The sequence below is a fragment of the Triturus cristatus genome, chromosome 10 (genome assembly GCF_964204655.1).
Source record: "Triturus cristatus chromosome 10, aTriCri1.1, whole genome shotgun sequence".
In the NCBI taxonomy this organism is placed as follows: Eukaryota; Metazoa; Chordata; class Amphibia; order Caudata; family Salamandridae; genus Triturus; species Triturus cristatus.
In genome coordinates, this window is record NC_140593.1 from 903,943,598 (window position 1) to 903,958,030 (window position 14,433).

Sequence of the window (14,433 nt, forward strand, 5' to 3'; positions counted from 1 at the left end):
GCAGAGCGTGAGGAAAAAAAACCCCCAAGGGGCAACAAATAAAAACGTGGCAGGATACGAAACCACAAGCCGCAGGAGCAGAATCGGGAAGCACCCAGGAGAGCCCCACCAACAGGAGAAACATCCCGGTCAGGCCAACAAGCCCAGGCGCGAACCAGCACCCGGGACACAGGCAGAGAGTGACCGAGGCAAGAGCCCCAAGAAGCCCCCGCGAGGCAGGGGCAAAACCAAGCCAGGAAACGGCCAACAGAAGGCAGACGATACACCGCCAAAAACGGAACAACCGACCCAGCAGAGACCAAAGCACGCCCCACAGGCGGAGAGGACGCCAACACCCGGGAAGGGGAGACCGGAACACAACGACCACCGGCCACACGGGCAGACAAGGCGGAAGGGGAGCCATCCCCAGAGGCAGTGGACACCCGGAACTGAACCAGGGACACCCAGAACCGCAGCCAAACGCCCTACCGAAAGGGACACCCACGGGAACAGGCGAAAGCGGGACTCCCCACAGAGCACCAGGACCAACCAGACGGGGAGGACCCCCAACGGACAGACCAGGCAAGCACCGACAGACAAGGCACAAGGAGCCCAAAACCGACCCCATGGAAGAACAGCAGCCGGGTAGACAACCCAGACATAAACCGCCGGGGGGCCACTCAAGGAAGGAGATCAACCACAGAGCCACAGCACGTGGGACCAGACCCATACAGCCAGAAAAGCAGGAAACCAGCGGCAAGGAGCGCACGGATGAGGCCAGCACAAGAGAACAGGGACCAAATCCACTGGACACCACAGCACACCACGCCACTCCAGCGTAAAAACACCACCACCAGAGCCCACGGAAGGATGCAGGAGAAGTGAACACGCACCACAGGCACCAACCGAGAACCGCGACACCTGCCACAACTGGAGTACGGGAGCGCGGGGGAACCCAACACCGCACACACAGGCAACGATGAGGTGGAAGGTGCAAGGGACGCCCACCTGGCCATGGAGCAGGAGGAGGAGGGGACACCACCGCAGCGGCCCGAGGAAGGCACAACAGCGGGGAGCAGGCAGGTACAGGAGAACATAGGAAGGAAGGCGAAACCCGGGAACGGGAACACACACCCCACCGGGCGAAAAGCCCAACACCATGTCCACAGCACCAGGCACACCCAGGCGGTCCGCCAACCAAGAACCAACCAGCCCCGCACCCGAGAAAAGACGAGAGCAGGGGCTACAGGGAGGAACGGCTGCAGGGCCATGGCGGCAAGACAGACCGCCCTGGAAGGGACAAACACTGCGACAAGTAGAGAACCGAGGGACCCGACGAGCACGGACACCCAGAAGGAAACCGGGAACCGACTTCGAAATAGGCCCCAACCGCCCCAAAGGGAATACCAATCCCTACACAGGAGAGATAATGAGAGGATATCTGAACTCTGTGGGGTAAAACTTATTAAAAAGTGATCTAATCGAACAGAATCAATTGTAAGTGAAACTGCAACCTTTAGAGTAAGAGTCTCTGACCTTAACCATGAGGCCACAGCGTCTCTAGCAAACAGTGATAACGAAAGACCAGGGATCGAACACCCCATCCACAGAGTAAGAGTCAAAGACCCCAACCAGCAGGCGCTGCCACAGAACACCTCAGTTATATGGAACGTTTCACGAATCCGCGTGTCATCCTTGCACAGGGGCCATGCCAATCTTCACTGTATCGTACCAATATTTTAGGATATGTGCCGCCGAAGCGAGCACCCAAACAGGAAAAATATTTCCCAACCACACTGAAGGCTAGACCATTGCCTACACTTCAGACGAAGGCACCCAGTCACACTGAAAGACCAGGAAAGTGAACCCCAAGCAGCAGGGCAAGAGTCCAAGACCCCAACCAGGAGGCCAGAGCGACTCCTAACACACAGCGACAAGGACGTCCAATGCAGCCATAAAATACGTCCGACATCGAAAAGAACAGGGAACCGGAAAGCAGAGGCAAAATGCCCAGTACCACAAGAGGACGAGCGCCACTACACAAATACCAAAAAAGGCAACCGGAAACCCCGGAGGGAAAGGAGGAACCAACACAGAACACTCAACCGGAAGTGTTCCCGCCGTCCAACACAGGGCCAAAATGACCCGAAGAACAACGCAACCGTGGGGCCCCCACCCACAGCAGCCGCAAGGGAGGAAGCCCGGCCACCGGACCCCTAACCAGAAGAAAACAGCCCGAAGCAGAGCGCACAGAGACTGAAGCCAGGGGAGCAGGACCCTCCCCGTATGAGGCGGACCAGAGAACGCCAGCTGGAAACCAGGAGGAGAAGGCAGCAGCCCGGACTAAACCAACGGAGTCGGAGACCCCCGCGAAACCCCCGAGCAGACCCCGGAGCGCCGAGGAATGCACCAGCCCTGGCACCCGAAGGTAAGCCCAGCCCGGGACAGCAGCCCCGGCCAAACAAACACGCGTCAATGGGGGAGACCGGAACACGGGGGCGCGTCCGCAGGAACGGACGGAGGCCCACAGGTGGAGAGGACCAGGGCCATGGGATTGAGGGGGAGCCCCCTAGCATCAGTCCAACTCCCCCCCCCCAATGAGTCTCGATCGCATGCAGCGAACGGCAAAAAGAGGGAAAGCGCAGGGCATCCAAGCTCCCCCCGCCGCATCCAACTGAGACGGGTCGGGGTAGAGCATGCCGGGGAAAGAAAACCCGACGGGCAGGCCGGCCAAGGCGACACACAGGCGTCGAAGCTGGTCGCAGGTTATCAGGAAGACCCGCGAGGCATGATAGGTGGGAGGCCCACAAGCGAGGAACCCCGGCAGCCGTACAGGTAACCAGGAGAGTAAGAGTCACAGGGTGAAGCCACAGCGACTCCGTGACAGCCCATAGCACACCACCCAAAACAAAGCCCGCTAAAGCAGGGCACAATGCAAGGAATGGAGAGGGAGCAGTGCAAAAAACTCCCAAGAGCCCGCCTGCACCAGAAGCCCGCTAGAGCAGAGCGGCGAACCCCAAAGGGAGAGTGCGAGGGCTAGAAGGTAGGGGAACCAGAGAGCGAGCCCGCTGGAGCAGGGCCTCCCCCCAGGGCACAGGGACCCGCTGGAGCAGGACCTCAGCCCAACTTACCTGATCAGACGCTCTGGAGAATCTGCAGCGCAGAACAAAAAAAACAGGCTGATGGCTTGGGCCGGCCCGCCTCTTATAGAGGTCATGGGTGTACTGGGTCGGCCATATTGGGAAGGGATGGGAGGCATGGGAGGCTGACTTTTTTTGCTTTGGATGGTTCTGGTGTGGAGCTGAAGTTCACTTTGTTAGTCATGTGGCGAGGAAGACTAACGAGGAGGTAATGCTCAATGATACTTAGGTCTTGCTGAGTGATACTGATATGGTGTTGAGTGATGCTGTGGTGGTGCTGCTGAGTGATGCTGTGGTGGTGCTGCTGAGTGATGCTGTGGTGGTGGCGCTGAGTGATGCTGTGGTGGTGGCGCTGAGTGATGCTGGGGAGTGAAAAAGAGAGTGAAATAAGGTAATAGAGACAGTAAATGAAGGGAAGAGAAAGAGAGAGAAGGGGGGGAGAGAGAGAGAGAGAATGAAGGGGAAAAAAGAGAGAGAAGATGCAGTAAAAAATGAATACATTAAAACATTGCTAAATGCCTCTGCTTATGTTGCCTTGCCCTATATCGGCTGCTTGCTTCTGGAAAAAAAAAACTGTACAGGAGGGAATAACTAATGCTATCATTTCAAAAAACATCCATGTAACATAGATTGTGTCACAATAGAAAGCTAATAATAATATTTTAAAGCACACGCAAAATAAAAGGAGTGATTAACTAAGGCTGATGTGCGATGTGCTCGCGCAGTAAGGGTGCCCTCGAGCAATGCACTTAATTAGGAAAACAGAGGAAAGCTAGATGGCGCCTCTGCGCGTAACTGTGCGCGTGACCGCACGCTCTGGGCCACACAAAGCATGTGGTCGGATTTTTCAATGCCCACTTACTCAAAGCCTCGCCAGATCAGCGCATGCGCTGGCTCAGGCGAGACCTAAACAGGAAGGGGTTAAACAAGTCGAGCATAGCGATGTCGGATACATCTTACTATGAACTGCTATCTGGCCCAAAATAGCTGCAAACTGCATAGCACCGTTTTACGTAGGCCATCTGGAATAAATGCATCTGCTGCGTGAGTTTCATATTCAGCTGTGCCGGGCATTTGGCCTTCTTCAATTTCCATTGTAAAAGCATTATGATATTGGATGTAACCCTGAAAGTGGATGCACTAACACAAATAACACGTTTTTTCAAAGCAGAACTTTAAGCAGCACTTCTGCCGTCTTAGCTCATCACGCAAGAGAAGTTAGCCTTTCTTAGTTGTTTTAACATCTACTTCTCCTAAGAACAACACCAACAACAATAATATTGTTGATAAAGTAGACTACCCCAACTTTATCCAATGCGTACTACAAAGCTAAAGATTCACTGTAGATGCACACAGACGTAACACGATCAAAACCAATGTTCACTAAATGCTCACACACATTCTTTATTGATCAGTATCATTTAATGTTGAGTGTGTGCGGTGAGGTCATTAACTTCTAGGCACCTGGTCTTTAGTACTCACGAAAAACGATTGAGGCAACTGAAGGAGGCATCCTCCAGTGAAAAGCAAGACCACTCACCCCTCCCAAACTGTCCAACCACTGGAAAATAATTACTTTATAAAGAGTTTGTACTAGTTTGCATCAATTTGCGTGACTTTATGGTACAAGGCCCCGAGTTCTGGCCCTATGACTTTAATACCAAGCATTGGCAGAGCCAATAGGTCTCGCCTATAGGACCTTATAAGCGTTTAGCCATGAAGTACATACATACACATGAGGAAGGACACAAAAAATAAAATAAAAAAAAATGCAAATATGAAGGAAAAAACATACCTAGACATCTCTACTCGCAAAGACCAACAGACTTGCAGCCAAGAACACAAACTCACCACCTAATATGCAGGGACGTTGTTTTTGTTGGTTGAGCATGAAACCGCTTTCATGTCAGTCTTCGAGAAAGCTTCATATAATACCTGTCTGGAATGCCAAACTACAACATCTCCCTAATTGCAGGCAAGTCTTGAACGCTTGGCTTGCCCCTGGCGGGTATACGTCCACAATATCGGACCGAATAAACTCCTGAACCATCAAACCCTTGGATCTTAAAATTGGCAGCTCTCACCTCCACCTCAGACGAGGCAAGAGGCTCTTCTATAAAGTTTATGACGGAATACTCTAATAGACTTTAGGAACAAAATAAAATTCTGCATCATCTAAAGGTAATTTTTTGAACCGACAGTCCAGATTCATATGTACTGTGTCTCATAACCCAGGTGACGGACGGCTGATGGAGTATAAACAGTCTACTCTTTATAAAGCATCGCAGGCACACTGGTCTGCCAGTGGGGCTCAACCAAAGCGTGGCATTATCCTGAACTTTCGATCCTGGTACTCTGCCCAAAAACCCACTTCTTACATGTAGCACTTTACCAAGATCTTCGTGCTGCAACCATCTTTGCTGGCACACCTCAAGACCAAACCACTGCGCAGTCGTGCACTTTGTTGGGAATGTGTATAATCTTAGCCAGCAATGCCCAAACTGTGCAAATCCTTTACCCAACATATAGCATCATCCTTCAACATTCAAGATGGTCAGAGTCACTTATGACAATTAATTGTACACAACGTGAAAATAGGTCTGTGACGTTTTAAAGACCATCACTTTGAAGTACAAACAAATTGGCACATTAAAGCATACAATTTAATATTGTGACTGGACTAATGGGTGCTTTGGAAGCAGGGTGTTAACACAAGGCAGAGATATGGCCTCCTGGGCACAGTGTTGACAGCAGAGGTAATCTTAGTTTCATAACAAGCATTTGCAATGCAATAGGTCTCGCATTATAAAAGTTTGAGCTATTGGCATTGCTAATAATAATGCAACACCAGTAGCGCAAACATTCAGTAATGCGAGACCTATTGCATTGGAAAAGGTTTTTTTTGTTGCTTTTTTATATAGCACGACTTGACCCAAAGGCGTGCATTTATGTTGTATGGAGCTCAGTGCAATTATGTGGTATGTTATTATGTGGCACAGAGTGGTATTATGCGGAGTGTATTTATGTTGCATTAAGTAGAGAGTAATTATGTGACGTTGAATTATGTAGTATTGAGTGGTATGTGGAGTGCATGTATGTTGCATTGAATACAGTAATTATGTGACGTGTAATTATGTGGTACTGAGTGGTATTATGTTGAGTGTATTTATGTTGCATTGAGTAGAGTGTAATTATGTGGTGTGTAATTCTGTGGTACTGAGTGGTATTTTGTGGAGTGTATTTATGTTGCATTGAGTAGAGTGTAATTATGTGGCTTGTAATTGTGTGGCACTGAGTGGTTTCGGGGTGTATTTATGTTGCATTGAGTAGAGTGTAAATATGTGGTATGTAATTATGTGGCACTGAGTGGTATTATGTGGAGTGTATGTTGCATTTAGTAGAGTGTAATTATGTGGCGTGTTATTACGTGCCACAGAGTGGAGTGCGAGAGTGAGAGGGAAGAGGGATAAAGAGAGAGAGGGAGGGAGAGAGAAAGAGAGCTAGAGAGAGAAAGAGGGAGAGCGAGAGGGTTAGAAAGAGTGAAAGAGAGAGAAAGAGAGAGAGGGGGAGATAGAGAGAGAAAGAGAGAGGGAGAGAGATAGAAACAGGGGGGAGAGAGAGAGAGGAGAGATGAAAAGAGAGCGGGAGGGAAAGAGAGAAAAAGGGAGGGAGAGAGAGACATAGAAAGAGAAATAGAGGAAAGAGTGAGAGAGAGAGAGAGAGAGAGCAAGAGAGGGTGGGAGAGACTGAGAAAGAGAGAGAGAGAGAGAGAGAGAGAGAAAGAGGAGAGAGAGGGGGAGAAGAGAAAGAGATAGAGGGAGAAAGAGAAAGAAAGAGGGAGGGAGAGAGAGAAAGAGAGAGGAGAGAGAAAAGGAAAGAGTGAGAGAGAGAGGGAGAGAGAGAATAGAGAGATAGAGAGAGCGGGAGGGATATCGGGGTGATTTCCACTTCCGAAATGAATAAAGTAAGGCCCTGAGAAATGTGGGGCAGAGGGGTCATTATGTCACAATCCTCACCTCACACTGTGTTTCAGGTCTCTTGTGCTGTGATATTTAGAGGCAGAGGATGTGGCGCTGCGGTCAGAGCTGCAGTTAAAAATGTTATGCTACAACTCCTGCTTTGTAAAATTAGGATAAGAGCAAACTTGGCACCTCGCTGCTGTCCGAAGTATAATCATTTTGAGTTTAACAAGGGTCAGAAAGTATTTGAGACAAGAGCAGCTGTTTAAATGCAGACAAACATCGATGAGCTACAGCTCCTAACAGCCTTCCAGCAGCCTTTGAGCGCTATGTACCTGGGATCAGACTGGTCGCTCTCGTCTGGCCCAAAGTAACCGACTGCAAACGGAGTGAAATGTTGACATTAATATGATGCCATCCTTCGGATAGATACGTATCCACCTTTAGTGGCGCAAAGGGCTCGTGACCTGCTGAGTGGTGCTCAGACCACACGCTGCACCTCAAACAAAGACTGCTGCAGCAGGGACGCCCCCTTCTAAGGCGGTGGCAATGATTGCACAGGACATCCTTAGATCACAATATTTGGTAGCCCTTTTGTGGTCAGGGTAGATATGCATTGTATTGTTTGTCTGTCCGTTAATCCAGCGGATGGCACATGGTTCTCTGCTCCGAATAAATGTCTTCTGTGCTGGTGCCATCTCATGCCGCCTCTTCTCAAAGGAACCTGCTGCTGGCACCTTCTGGCCTGGAATAAAGAGCGCGACTGCGTGTATTAATACCAGAGCTTGACCAATGTCCACCGAGAGTCAGTAAGGAAAGAACTTCAGCCAGTGACAACCATTCTCTAGAAGCCCATAGAAAATGATATTTGATACAAGTGCACGGAGAAGGCCTCAGACCCAATGTGAGCAGTCTGGGACATGAAGGACAGACGCGTTATATGATGGTGCAGAGTTTTGAATTAATGTTATTTAGTGGCCAATGCCACACATCGGCTGGTATCTACAACAAGCAGAGAGCAAACAGTGGCACCCCGAAAAACACTCCTGTCCTGCAGATCCAGCAGACTGCTTGAGAAGCATGCAACACAAACATCAAAACCGGGTGACTGTTCACAAGCAAAGCTTTCCAGTGTGAAAGGCACACAAACTAAGCACTGAACGCTCTGCAGTTACTGCCCATGTCACTGACATCAGTTTGTGTCATAAGTTTTTCACTACACGTGCACCCCAAAAATAATACTTATTACCGAACATTCTTAGTTTGTCCAAGACATTAAGGACACCCAGAACTGGATGCCTGGAAGAGAGGGAAATAAATGGGGGAGAGAGAGAGGTAGATAGAAAGAAAATCAGGGACAGAAATTAGGAAATCCAGATAAGGGGGGGGGGAGAGAGATAACGATAGAGACAGACAGAGAGAGCAAGAGAAAAATGAAAGATAGGAAGATAAAAAAAGTCACGAGACAAGGATAGACAGAGATACAGAGAGAGGGAGAGAGAAGACAGACAGGAAGTGGCAGAGAAAGAAAGGTGGAGAGACAAGAAGAGAGCGAGAGAGTGACAGATGGCTAGAGAAAGATGATAGAAAGTTAGGGAGAGAACGGGAGGCAGACAAAGAGAGAAAGCAAAACAAAGACAGAGCCAGGCAGGGAGAAAGAGACAGGGAGAGGCAGACTAAGAGCTAAGAAGAGAGCGCTACAGAGAGAACCAAAGAAAATACTGAGAAAGAAAAAAAACATTGTGAAACAAGCAGGAAGTGGGATAAGGGAGGGGGTGGCAAATGTTTGCACTTTCGCGGGCGCTTTGATGTTCTCAGTGGCCGCGCGGCTCACTGAGAACATCAAAGTGCCCACGAAATGTACACGCAGGCTGCCAAATGGTGCGCTATCCCAGTTATCCCAGTTTCGCATCCCAGTTCTACATAAGATTTGTTTGGCGCAAGACCTGAATAAAGACAGGATGCAGGTCTACTTAATGCGAGGATAGCAATATCCAATGATGTATTATGTACGAAATAAAGTCAAATCACTTGTATCTCAACACAATCTGTCATTTGTAATATGAAAATGCCAATAAAAACATTGATAAAAAATACAAATCCTACTTTCGAACATCCAAAACACAGTTATACAGACGTTTATAACTAAGCAGTGCATTTTGCAGGAGGGGAAAGAGGCCCATAAGCAAACGTTTACTGTATTTCTGGGATTTGGGGCAATCGACTATGCAACGAGTGGACTCAGGAAGTGGCATTCTATTTTCTTTTGATATATCCTTAATGTCGAAGATCATGAGGCAACCTAACCTGTGTATAACTGGGACAATCAAAATAACCAAATAAGCCCAAATTCTCATGACATTCACATTTCCTTCCCCTGATAAGCCAATCAAATGTAGCCCCATTAACATAAAAAGCGTTCGAAATATTAAGTAGTTAAAACGTAATCGAGTCAAAGAGGAGTACCTAAAGTGACCAGTGACTGACCAAGGAATTGCTTCTCTAAACTTATTTACCAAAATTCAAGTTAACACAAATGCTTACATACACATCCCAGGCTAAACAGTTTCTTTTTCCATAGATATACTCAAAAATAAAAACTTCAGAGCAGCATCTGTGCAATGGAAAACAATAATAATAGTTCAAGTGCCCCGCATGCCTCGCCCCCAGGACCAATGAAATCCATTACGTATCCTAAACTATGTTCCTAAGACTGCAGTCAAACGTATTTTTCCCCGGCTAGCAGAGCAAACCTTAGGGAGCGGGAGGAGCGGTGTGAGCAGTTATTACCGAACATTCTTAGTTTGTCCAGGACATTAAGAACACCCAGAACTGGATGCCTGGAAGAGAGGGAAATAAATGGGGGAGAGAGAGAGGTAGATAGAAATAAAATCAGGGACAGAAATTAGGAAATCCAGATAATGGGGGGGGGGGGGAGAGAGATAACGATAGAGACAGACAGAGAGAGCAAGAGAAAAATGAAAGATAGGAAGATAAAAAAAAGTCACGAGACAAGGATAGACAGAGATACAGAGGGACAGAAATTAGGAAATCCTGTTGAGCCGTATCTCAAACCTTGTCCCGCAGCTCCAAAGACGTCAGCTCTGGCCGTTACTCCACACCCTCTTCCTCTCAATCGTAGGAACTTAGAACAGGAGGCAATCTAGTACGCCAGGCACATGTTGACTCGTTTCACTGAATACATCTGTCTTCTCTGAGCTGCATGTATATTCAACGGACCCCACAAGCCACTGTTCCTTCCCAGCGCGAGTGAAACCGCTCCTCGTAAAGCATTATGAAAAGCTCAATGCACAACGCGTCTTCCACAGAGAACACGGCTCAGAAAGTACAAACCTTAAAATTCACTTGTCACTAGACACTGTAATAACGCAGAGCTGCGGTAAAGCGCTATCAGTTCCAGCGAATTTAGAGATGAAAAAAACATATTCTTTTAACTCACTGATGATTAGAGAATGAGCACGAGCTTTTAGATAACACATTCTTAAAGGAAGTTAGTCTTGCGTGCATGGTTTCAGAAAACAAACAAGAATGGGGCTGCCTGTTTTTCAGGGGCCGCTACAGCTAAGATTATACATTTCAGACATGTTGATTCACAGCTCTGCGAAAAGGCAAACCAGGGTTGGGAGCCTGCAAGACATTCTCCATGCAGTTACTTGCAGTATCTCACATTCCTGTTTTTTACCTCGTCCTGTATGACAGATGCAAACAGTTTGTCGTGGCTCGAGCTGCACGTCTAACGGGCAACTAAATGAGAGAACAGTTCGCTTCTGGTGATCACGTGATCAGGGCTGGAGGCCAGATATTTGGGGAATTCCAAGAGCAGTATCCCTTTCGGTTTCAAATTGACTAGAAGCGCGTGATTTAGGAAAGCAAATAAAAAAGAACAAGTGCGAAGCGAAACCAACCGCTGCAATTGAGAAGGAGGGTATGGGGGGTTGAGGAAAGCAACATAGAATACAGTCAGTTGCATTTGGTGGTATTGTAATAGGAACATAACCAAAGTAGGAAGCACTATTGAAGTGCTTAAACATAAAGAAGTGGGGTGGGGGAGACGGGAGAAAAAACAGATAGGGGTACGAGGGTGAGACAGAAGAAGCAAAAGGGATGGGGCAGATAAGATGTGCGTGTGTGAAACTAATCGCGATCACATCAAAGCGGCCATGCGGGCCGAGAAAGTGAAAGGAAACGAGTGCTTTCAGGCCTCCAAATGGTGCGCGCGCCCGGCCGACGCACATGCACTGTATTTGGAGGCCTGAAAAGCCACTGTTTGCACTTCCAAAACTCGGTCACTATAAGTCTCGCCAGAGCAGCGCTAAAGCGCTGTCTCAGGCGAGACCTAAAAACCACTCGGGCACCTATTACGTGTTTTTGGAGGAGCGGCGGTGCAAACCGGCGCACTACCGCTCCACCAAAGGTAACGCTGCGTGCCCGCCGGGTTATGTCTTTTTAGTAGTCTGGCAGGTGGGTGGCATGATGGTCCCATGGCGGTGCCTCTTTTAAAGGTGGCGGTGCCAATAAAAAAGGTGTAGCAATGGGACCTCACTACAAGGTTCCTGAGATGCATGGACTCGAAAGTCCATGCTGTGCAAGAACCTATGTGCATGCACACAGGGGGGCACATTTTATACCCACATGTGTGCATCTGCATATGTTTAAGGCATAGGGGTCCCTCTCTGTTTTCCTCTCCTCCAGGGTTTTCATGGCGGTGGAACCACCATGAAAATCCTGGCTGAGAGAACTCTTAATATGGTTGGCAGGACCGTGGCTGTCTCACCAAGCATATTGTGGCCTCTGACCGCCACTCCTATGCTGGGGAATAGCAGTTCCCGGGCGGAGCTGACAATCTCAGGGCAATCCGGTTCCTTAAGTCGTAATCGGGCAGTCAGACCGCCAGTAGGGTGGTGGCTCCATCTGCCACCGCCATGCCACCATTAGTCTGGAGGTCCTCGGACCACCAGACTCATAATGGGGTCCTCAGTGTTGTAATGGGAACAATTTTTATGTACCTCATTCGTCAGCCGCTTATCTGCAAAACGGAAGTTGCTCAGACCTGGGCTGCTAAAACCAACTATTTGGACTCCGATGAGGCCTATCCCTGTAAATATTTCTGCTTTGGTTCAAATGTCTAAGGGATTGGGTGGCGCAGTTTTTCATCTGTATTACCTGTCTCGATAGAACCACTTCATTGTCTTTGAGAGGAGGAAAAGTTAGTTAAGTAGACACTCTTTGATTCTAAGACATGGCACGCACATTAGTCACATTTCAGCGCAGTTCATTTAAAACCCTAAAACATCCTTCGGAAACTGAAGCTTGTAATCTGCATGTTACTCATAAATCTTGACAGCTGACATGAAACTCCTGAGCACCTGCACGTGTGATCTGCCAATTACAGTTTGCTGCAGTGTGCACCCAACCTGCTGTGCTATCTTATCGGTTCTTTAATTGTGTTTACTAGAATTTGAACACAAAGCAAATGAAACCAAAACATATTTACTTTGAGACATGCATTGCTTCCTATTAAATCTTCGAAGTTATGCATTACTGTAAAATAGGCCCACAGCCTTGGGTAGCATTGAAGTCGAATGCCTCTACTTTGCAAGCAATTATGAGCATTGTAAAAAAATGCAGGAACCCGAGAAGAGAAGCAATTCATAATTTGATATATACACACAATGTCGGCGTTGCAGAAATCCTTCCAATGAAAGGGGAAAGTGGGATGAACCAAGAGCTACTGCAAATATTCCAGATGTGCCCTCCCAGTGCATAAAATATTCAGCTCCTCGTTAAAGAACCCTTTCCAGTCCCAAAAGTCTGTGCTGTGGGATCAAAGCGTCCGTAAGGTGGTGCCGAGTTGAGGAACAGTATGGCGGGGAACAGTCCCTGTGCCCAAACAGCCTCTTTTGGAGGCCAATGGGATGAAGATCGCCCCAGTGACTCGAGTAAAGATGCACTTGTGTTATTTAAGGTCTTAAAAATAGTATGGAAAAAGGGAAACAATGTCCCTGTAGAACTAAATGGAGTGGCGGGAAAGTGAGGCCGGGAGGAGGATATGCTTGCAGCATGAACTGCAGCGGTGATTTCGGTGCTGCCCCTGCGTGCCCAGAACAAGAGACAAGAGGCCCAGGAATTTACAACTTGGAATTGGAACATACGATTATAAATATGGGGCAGCGCGGGGGAAAATAAAAACTAAAGATTACCTACCTGCTGCCAGCCACCACCTCCGTACTCTTCTCCTTGTGTCCAGTCAGTCAAGGGGGATGCACAGGCTCCCAAACTCCCTCCACCCTAATCCAGACACTGTTCTCATGCTGGTAATACTATTTCCCAGCATAAGAGAAGCGTTGGGATTGGTCTGAGCGGACTGGTATTGATCTCACACAGGGACTTTGAGCCTGTGCCTATTCTCCCCAGCTCTGTAGCACAGCTCAGGTTGGAGAAATGTAAGTGCGCATGTCAGTTGGGCCATCCTAAGGCAGCAGGCCAAACCGACATGCGCATTTCCGCTGCAGTTGGCAGATACTCTCTGTCAGGATGGACCGCCCATCCCCAAATGGCTCAAACACTCAGTAGGCCAGGCTGGAAGCCTGCAAGATGGAAAAATAAAATAATAACATTTTTATCATTTCATTTTTCATGCTTGAATTTGCTGGCTCTCAGTAGTGGGGCGACACTCGTCCTCCCTAATGAAGGAACTGCCACTGAAAATAGTATGGACAGAGGGAAATAATGTCCCTACATTAAAAAAAAAATGGAATAGCAGGGAGGTGATGGCGTTGGCAACTGGGATGAGGTTGCGCTTGCAGCATGGATTGCAGCGGGGATTTGGATGCCTCCTCTGTGTGCAACATACAAGAGGCCCAGGAATTTACAACTTAGAATTAGAACATATGATCATGGGGCAGCACGGTGGAGAATAAAAATGTAAGATTACCTACCCGCCACCTCAGTGCTCTTCTTCTATCGAGGCAGTACTTGGGGATGCACAGGCTCCCAGACTTCCCTACGCCAATCCAAAAGCTCCTTTTATGCTGGTAATGCTATTACCCACCATGAGAGAAGTGCCAGGTTTGGTCTGCATGTGCTGGTTTTGAACTCCCACAGGGACTGGGAGCCTGTGCCTGTTCACCACCTGGCTGTGCAGCACAGCTCGGGTTTGAGAGAGCTATGTGCGCATGTCAGTTTAGCTGTCTTAAGACAATCAGCCAAACCGGCATGAGCACTTCTGCTGCAGCTGCTGTCTGTCAGGGTGGCCTAAATGGCTCAGATGCTCAGTAGGCCCGGCTGGCAGCCTGCAAGATGAAAAATAAAATGATAATAACATTTTTTATTAT

At 48.2% G+C, this 14,433-nt stretch overlaps 1 protein-coding gene and 1 non-coding gene across 4 annotated transcripts in view; one reads left to right on the forward strand and one right to left on the reverse strand.

Moving 5' to 3' along the window:
• Positions 1-14,433, forward strand: part of LOC146796219 (cathelicidin-1-like) — a 211,340-nt gene that overhangs the window by 21,696 nt on the left and 175,211 nt on the right. The gene's annotated exons all lie outside the window — the stretch shown is intronic.
• Positions 1,638-1,746, reverse strand: LOC146796220 (U6 spliceosomal RNA). Its single transcript, XR_014970180.1, has one exon. It is a non-coding gene; the product is annotated as a U6 spliceosomal RNA (small nuclear RNA).